The sequence below is a fragment of the Abramis brama genome (assembly GCF_963993115.1).
Source record: "Abramis brama genome assembly, chromosome: 8".
In the NCBI taxonomy this organism is placed as follows: Eukaryota; Metazoa; Chordata; class Actinopteri; order Cypriniformes; family Leuciscidae; genus Abramis; species Abramis brama.
Window position 1 is genome coordinate 7826131 of NC_139970.1, and position 7626 is coordinate 7833756.

Here is a 7626-nt window from a genome sequence, read left to right on the forward strand (position 1 = left end):
GAAGCTACTGTCAAATGTTTCTCGTTGGGTCCTGCAGACCGTGGAAAAAGGGTATTAGATACAATTCTAGTAACGCCCACCGCGGTTTATGGGGGTCCTGCCCACAATGGTGGGCCCCGAGCAGGTTCTGGTTATGGAACAGGAAGTAAACACTCTGTTAGAGAAAGGGGCCATAGAATATGTACCTCCCTCCAACAGGGAAACCGGGTTTTACAGCCGGTACTTCATAGTTCCAAAGTAGGACGGGGGATTGCGTCCCATTTTAGGTCTTCGAGTTGTCATGCAGCTCAAGTTCAAAATGTTAACATTGAGACAATCGTGCCACAGATTAGTCCGAGGACTGGTTTGTCACGATAGACCTCAAGGACGCATATTTCCATCCGTCCGTGTCATTGGAAGTTCCTGAGGTTTGCTTTCGGGGGCAAAGCATACCAATATCGAGTTCTTCCATTCGGCCTGGCTTTATCACCCCGCACTTTCACCAAATGCGTGGATGCAGCTCTGGCGCCTCTGCGCCTCCGGGGTATTCGCATCACGAACTACATCGACGATTGGTTGATTTTAGCTCAGTCGCATTAGATGGCGGTTCAACATCGAGATGTTGTTCTCGCCCATATGAAAGAGTTGGGGTTACGGCTGAACGCCAAGAAGAGTGTGCTTCTCTATTTTAGAGGACCACTTTTTTAGGCGTGGTTTGGGATTCAGTGTCGATGCAGGCGCGCCTGTCATCGCCACGCTTCGATCCTGGCAGCTGTGAGAAGTGTAAAGCTAGGCCAGCTACTCACTGTCAAACAGTTCCAGAGACTGTTGGGTCTCATGGCAGCAGCTTCCAACGGGATACCTTTTGGACTGCTGCACATGAGGCCCCTGCAGTGGTGGCTCAGGACCAGAGGGTTTTTCCCCGAGGGGCAACCCATTTCGCACAATCAAGGTCACGCGGTGATGCCTACGTGCCTTGGTTATGTGGAAGAAACCTTGGTTCCTGTCCCAGGGCCCAGTGCTGGGAGCTTCTTGTCGTCGCAAACTGCTAACGACGGATGCTTCCCTCACGGGTTGGGGAGCGATCCTGAGGGTCGCTCATCTCAAGGTCTGTGGGAAGACCATCATCGTTCCTGGCATTCTATAGCCTAGAGATGTTAGCTGTCTTCCGGGCTCTGAGGAGCTTTATCACAGGTCTCAGGGGACACCATGTGTAGTACATACGGACAACACGTCGGTAGTCGCCTATATCAAGGGGGTTTGCGCTGGCACGCCATATCCTCTTGTGGTCCCAGGGGAAGTTGCTGTCACTCAAGGCAGCCTACATCCCCGGGGTCCAGAATATAGGAGCAGACACTCTGTCGAGACAGGGGCCGAGGCCCGGGGAATGGTGGCTCCACCCCCGAGGTGGTGGAGCTGATATGGAAATTATAAGTGGATCTGTTTTTCATCTCGAGAGACGTCTCACTGTCCACTTTGGTTCTCCCTCACGCATCCAGCTCCTCTGGGACTGGATGCTATGGTACAGACGTGGCCGAGGCTACGTCTGTACGCCTTTCCCCCAGTTGCTCTGCTCCCGGGAGTTCTGGAAAGAGTTCGCAGGGACCGGGTTTGCCTGCTTCTTATAGCCCCGCGCTGGCCGGGCAGAGTATGGTTTCCCGATCTTGTGTCCCTCCTCGACGGGCCTCCTCTGGAGCTACCCGTCAGGAGGGACCTTCTGTCCCAAGCAGGGGGCTCGATTTTTCACCCCCGACCAGAACTGTGGAACCTGTGGGCTTGGCCTCTGAGGGGGCCCAGCTCATAGAGTCAGGTCTCTCAACCGAGGTTGTTGAGACCATTCTACAGTCCAGAGCTCCCTCCACGAGGAAACTTTATGCCCTGAACTGGAGAGTATTCACCTCTTTGTGTAGTGACCGTCGGTTGGATCCAGTCAACTGCCCAATTGGTACAGTTCTGGAGTTCCTGCAGGACCGGTTCACTGCAGGTCTGACCCCGTCCACTTTAAAGGTTTATGTGGCGGCCGTAGGTGCTTACCACAGTCCTTTGGGTGGAATGTCTGTGGGGAAAGACCCCTTTGGTATCTCGTTTCCCTCGTGGCACTTGGCTTTCGAAATCGGACCAGGAGGCGAATAATTTGCTTTGCCCTGTTCGGGCGTTAGACGCGTATGTCCACAGAGCTGCCCTGTGGCGTAAAAGTGACATTTGCTCCCCTAACAAGGGAGGTCCAGTGTCTAAGCAAAGGATGAGCAGTGGGTGGTTGAGACTATCTCACTTGCTTATGAGGCGGCTGGACAGCCTTCTCCTTTGGCTGTCCGGTCGCACTCTACGAGGAGTATGGCGGCCTCTAAGGCCCTTATATCAGGAGTTTCGTTACAGGACGTTTGTGATGCGGCAGGCTGGTCCTCACCGCACACTTTCGTCAGGTTCTACTCTCTGGATCTAGACTCTGCTCCAGGGTCTCATGTTTTGTCTTCCTAGTGCTGCTCACCAGATTTCACACAGGACAGACATTTGTAGCTATGGAGGCGTTGGTATAGACGTTCCCATAGCGTCAAACTCGACGCAACGCGAGTTCCCTTGAAAGGGAACGCCTCGGTTACGACTGTAACCTCGGTTCCCTGAAGAGGGAACGAGCGTTGCGTCACCTTGCCATATCTCCTTCATGCCTGTCAACACGACTTCAGACTTTACGAAGCTTTCGTTTTCTGTTTCGAGCCGGCTTTTATAGCTTCCTGGTACGTGACGTCACCCGCCTCTGACGTTCCGCCACACCATTGGACTGATTTTACATGTGCTTCAAGACGTCATCACGCAAAGCGTTCCCATAGCGTCAAACTCGACGCAACGCTCGTTCCCTCTTCAGGGAACCGAGGTTACAGTCGTAACCGAGGCGATTTCTTTCAATGATCAGTTCTTAAATTAATATTTTTTTCTTAATGTAAAGAACATTTTAATAATCTGAAGAAACTTTTGCCACTATAAAGATCATTTTGTGGAATGAAAAGTTTCAATGGATGTTAAAGGTTCTTCAGGGAACCATCAACTGCAATAAAAAAAAAAGAAAAACTTTATTTTTGTGAAACATTTTTGCCGTCTGTGCCGATGTTGATTTCAATGTAGGGTTTTTTCTGTAAAATTCAAGAATGATATATTATATATAATACAAAGATTATATATCTGTACAATATCCAGTTATTTATTATTACAAAATCACAAACCTGTATTTTTTTTGCATTTCATTTTTGAGGTTTTACTGTTCTTGAGTAAACAAGCTATTTCAGAAATTGCATAAATAACTGTACAACATGCACAAACATGACATTTTAGTGATACAACTTCCTTTGGTTTCCAAATACTTGAAATCCATTACAAAAATAGCACTGCGTGTTATTTTTGTGCTGTGTAATGTCTTATTTTAGACATACATTTGTAATTTACTATTATAAAAAGCAGTATATTCACTAACATAAACAAATAAGCATCATGCAATAACTAACAGAAACTATGCAGGCGTTATTTAGAAGTATTAGACATATTTGTTTGTTCTTTGCTTAGGATTTGTCTGCATTTATTGGGTAAATAAGCATCACACACCTGGAGAAAATACTGATTGCCTAAGATTAAAAGCTCAATCATGTTTAGATACACAGTGCTTTTCACACAAGAGTGTCCTTCACATCACAGTCTCACGATTTACAAGAAACTAAAACAAAGTATCCCCTCACATGGATGGGACATTTAGATCTTCACATTTAGTTGTCACTGTGATTAAGGAAGGAACAACAACTTGATAAGCACAAATAAACAAACTGCGGATACAACAAAATCATGCAGGAAGTTGAGTTTGATGCGCAACTCGTTTGTCTTGATGGTGAAACCTGTAAAAAATCCAACTTGCAAATTGTTAACTCAGTTGAAAATTTTAAGTTGAGTGGACAATTTTTTGACTGCAATGTTGAGTTTACTTATAAAAACTATTTAACTGCAAGTGTACTACTTTTTGTCCGATGAACACAAACAATTAAGTTGAGAAAACATAATATTTTGATTTCATAGTTCGAACATTTAACTTCCCGTCATCGCGCATACGCAGTCTGTCTCGCTGTATGTTAGTCGGGGTTTCCTCCTTCCACCACGCTATCGAAGGGACTGGATTTCATCTGATTGCGTTAAGTTTTCTTTAAGCTTTATGAATGAAAATAGGCTATAAATTGCACACATATGTTGATAAAGTATAGTATTATGTTAAAAGATATATTTCGTGGTAACGATAAGTTTCTATTGTTAGAGATTATCCATGTAGCACATTGCTACTTAACGTTATTGCTACCCAGACTAGAGTGAGGAAACATGCTTGAATGAGAAAAGAAGGACAAGGACGTGCATGGTGTTTAAAAGATGTTAAAAATGTTAAGTTCAGTAAGTTGTGAATAAAGACTAAAATGCGGTGCAATGTCTTAAGTGAACATAAGGCTAGTTACGTATGTAACTGTGGTTCTGTGAATTCCGGATGACCGCCAGAGGCAGTGCAAAGCACTAGTGGATAATCGCTGCGCCAGCTAGATAGATCGAGAAGAATATAACAGAATATAACCCTTCAGAAAACTACAAACAAGGTTATGAGACCCAAGGGAAGCACCAGCAACCTGGTCATGATAAGCAGATATGGCAGCAACATAAACTTTTAAAGTGGAGGCAGCCCTGTTGTCATCAAATAGATGCTGCAAGAAACTCAATACTGTCGGCAGAGTACAGTGACCTGGGTCGATTCCTTGATCCCCACACCAAGAGGAAAATATCCTCCAACGAGCAGCATAAAGCTGTCGTGTCGAAGGAGCCCTAGCGTTGCCGATAGTGTTCACTACTGCTGGTTCACAATCCATTAACTGCGATCTGGACCCAAGGGCCAAACCCAGAGCTGAAGACGAGTTGGATCTGGGTGCCAAACACGGCCGTGCATCTGAGAAGGAAGGTCCCATCTGGTGGGAAGCTGCCATGGTTCGGCTTGTAACAGACTCAGAAGAAGGGGAAACCATAGCCTGGATGGCCATCGAGGTGCCACTAAAAGCACCCTGTGCTTGTATAGGAATATACGATGTAATGTTTCCCACAGAAGTGGAAATGGAGGTAACGCATACAACAGGCAACTCGGCCACTCGTGGGCTAATGCATCCTGTCCCAATGGGCTGGACGTCTCGGCTCTCGCAAACCACCAGCTGCAATGAGTGGTCATTTCCAATGCAAACAGGTCGACCTCTGCCTTGCCAAACCGTTTCCAAATCAACTGTACTACATCCGGGTGAAGTCTCCATTCCCCCGGGAGCAGCAGATCCCTGGACAGAGCATCCGCCACTTGATTGTCCAATCCCGGGAGATGAACTGCCCTTAATGAGGCCAGCCGGCCCTGAGACCATGTGAGGATCTTGCGAGTTAGCAGTAAAGACGCAAGAGACCTGGTGCCGCCCTGATGATTCAAATGAAAGACCGTCGACGTGTTGTCGGACCGGACAAGCACATGACGACCCATCAGGTTTGGTAAGAAGTGTTGTAGAGCCAAGTACACTGCCTTTAACTCCAGGACGTTGATATGTTCTAAGGCCTCCCTGGGTGACCAGTGACCGCCAATTCCCCTCTGGTTCCACGTTGCCCCCCATCCTGTTAGTGAAGCATCGGTCGTAATCACTTCCCGATGGGAGGACACCACCCCTAGAGGCACACCGGCTTTCAGAAATGTTACCTTTTCCAGGGTTTCAAAGCAATGGCGATGTCTCGCTGAATCTCGCTAGCCCTAAGCTGTTGCTCCACCTCTGAAGAGGCCTGAGGTGAAGCAAGCCCAAGGGGATCACGGATGTGGCAGCGGCTAACATCCCCATTAGTTGCAGAAGGACACCATAAGGAAGTTTTGTCCCCTGACCGAAACGAGTCAGTAACTGACAAATATTGTCTGTTCGTGCGTGAGACAATGTGGCAGACATTGTGATTGAATTGAGTGTTATTCCTATGAAGGGGTCTGTTCTGGGACCAGATGACTCTTTGTGTCGTTCACAGTAAGGCCCAACCTCTGGATATGCTCCAGCACAATCCTGGTGTTGTGTAACGCATGTCGTCTTGTTGGGGCATAGAGCAGCCAATCGTCTAAGTAGGGCAGAATCCTCATGCCCTTGGACCAAAGAGGAGACAGGGATGAAAACCGCCATCTTTCTTTGGAACAAGGAAGTACGTGGAGTAAAACCCGTCCCTCTGACTGAGGGAAATAACTTTATCTATGGCTCCTTTCAGTAACAGTGAATGAATTTCTAAGGAAAGGGCCATTGAACTGGTTACATCTTTGACAACTGTCGGAAAGATTCCTGAAAACTTGGGAGGCCGGCGTCGGAATTGCAGAGTGTATCCCCTGCTCAAAGTCGCCAGAACCCAGGGGTCGGATACTGAATTTTCCCAGTAAGGTAGATGCTGCACAGTGAAACGACCGACTGCCGGCCCCATAGCTTCAGGGTTTTTGGCCTCTGCCTTTAGGACCTGTGGGGGGGCGCTGACGTGGTCTCCCCTGCTGGTGACGGTGAAAAGAGCGGCGTCCCTGGGCCTCCTCAGCCCCTCTATGTCGGTGTGGAGCCTGAAGCTGAGAAACGCTCTGCTGTCGCACTCAATGCTCTGAGCCCGGATAGCGTGGGTGAGCCGGAGTCAGAGGCATTCTAAAAGGTGGTGCTCGTGGAACCTGAGTCAGTTGATGTGTGGCTTCTGACAACTTCATTCTCTTCTCCAATACCTCAGAAACATTGGGGCCAAAAAGATGTCCTGGTACAATTGGCAGTTCTCTCAGTGTCTTCTTACAATCTTCAGGTAACCTTGCCTGAGCAAGCCATACCTGACGCCGGGCTGTTAGAAGGGTCGCTGAAAGTGTCCCAAGTTCCCGAGTCACATGACCCATAGTCAACAGAGCCATCTGTAAGAAATGAGATGTAGAAGCGTCAACGCTCGCTGACTCTAATGTGTTATTGCAGGCAAGAAGCAGCTGGCAGATAGTATTCTCAGCTCAAGTTATATAGGCTACCGACTCGTATGCCTTCTTCAAGAAAGTGTCAGTACGTCCACATTGTGCACTCGGGCAGCATACATTGCCTCTTAGAGCCTCATCTGGTGATACCACCAAAGCTGCAACCGGCTGTTCAATTTCAGGCGCCCGTCCTACCCCAATGGAGTCAGCCTCAGCCATTGCGGCAAGAGTGCGGACTGTCTTTGACCTCCTCCTAGGCACATTGGGACTGGTAAGTGCACTGGAGAATTCTGTCACAAAATACTTACACAGTGGCATTGTGAACACATTACTATCAGCAGCTTGTCTGAAGAACACATTGGTTTGAATGGGTTGGACAGGTGATTTGTCAAGACCCAAACGAGCCACCGCCATCTGCAGAACAGATAACACATCGTCTGGAGCAGATAGGCCTGCTCCCGATGAATGTACAGACCCACCGCTTGAACCACCTGTAGCAGATAGGTTAGAAAAAACATTGTTTGGGAGGGTGGGTTGTATGACAGGTTCCACCAATTCTCCATCAAGAAAATGAGAATTAGACGCGCTCATGGAGAGAGTGTCAAAATCTATAGCATGTGGGGGTTGGAAATCACTCTCATCCACTGGTGTGT

The 7626-nt window shown here is 47.8% G+C and overlaps 1 protein-coding gene across 3 annotated transcripts in view; it reads right to left on the bottom strand.

Moving 5' to 3' along the window:
* LOC311088944 (uncharacterized protein) overlaps positions 1-7626 on the bottom strand; it is a 319691-nt gene that overhangs the window by 186710 nt on the left and 125355 nt on the right. The gene's annotated exons all lie outside the window — the stretch shown is intronic.